Raw genomic sequence first — 928 nt, 5'->3', positions numbered from 1 at the left:
ACGTATTCACAATGTATAACCACGATTTGCAGCTCTAAATATGCACATTTTCGAGCAAAACATAAATGTTGTAAACATGATGTATAAGACTGTCATCTGATGAAGTTTGCAAAGGTTAGTGATTCATTTTATCTCTATTGCTGTTTTTTGTGAAAGCTATGTTGGCGGTGAATAAATAGCTTTGTGTGTTTGGCTATTGTGGTAAGCTAATATAATTCTATATTGTGTTTCGCTGTAAAACACTTAAAAAATCGAAATATTGGCTGGATTCACAATATGTATCTTTCATTTGCTGTACACATGTATTTTTCATAAATGTTTATGATGGTATTATGTATTTCACATTCTCTCTGTAATTATTCTGGGCTGCGTTGGTGCTATTTGTGATGGTGCTGCAATGTAAAACTATGATTTATACCTCAAATATGCACATTTTCGAACAAAACATAAATGTATTGTATAACATGATGTTATAAGACTGTCATCTGATGAAGTTGTTCAAGGTTAGTGATTCATTTTATCTCTATTTCTGGGTTTTGTGAAAGCACCTATGCGTGGAAACATGGTGAAAACATGCCGTTGTGTGTTTTGCTATTGTGGTTAGCTAATAAATACATATTGTGTTTTCGCTGTAAAACATTTTAAAATCGGAAATGATGGCTGGATTCACAAGATGTTATCTTTCATTTGCTGATTGGACTTGTGATTTCATGAAATTATATTATATGATATCCCTGTCCCGTTAGGCTAGGCTATGCTAGTCAGCTTTTGATGAGGATGCTCCCGGATCCGGGATGGGTATCACTGAAAGGTTAATTAATAATAATGACCATGCTATGATGTAAAACAAGAGCAGCGTCTGGACAAGAAACAAAACCAATACTGAAGATGAGTGAGGCTATAGAGTAGTAGATAAAGGGGAAGTAAA

The sequence above is a fragment of the Salvelinus sp. IW2-2015 genome, unplaced genomic scaffold (genome assembly GCF_002910315.2).
Source record: "Salvelinus sp. IW2-2015 unplaced genomic scaffold, ASM291031v2 Un_scaffold4933, whole genome shotgun sequence".
Taxonomy (NCBI): Eukaryota; Metazoa; Chordata; class Actinopteri; order Salmoniformes; family Salmonidae; genus Salvelinus; species Salvelinus sp. IW2-2015.
This window is presented reverse-complemented; position numbering follows the sequence as displayed.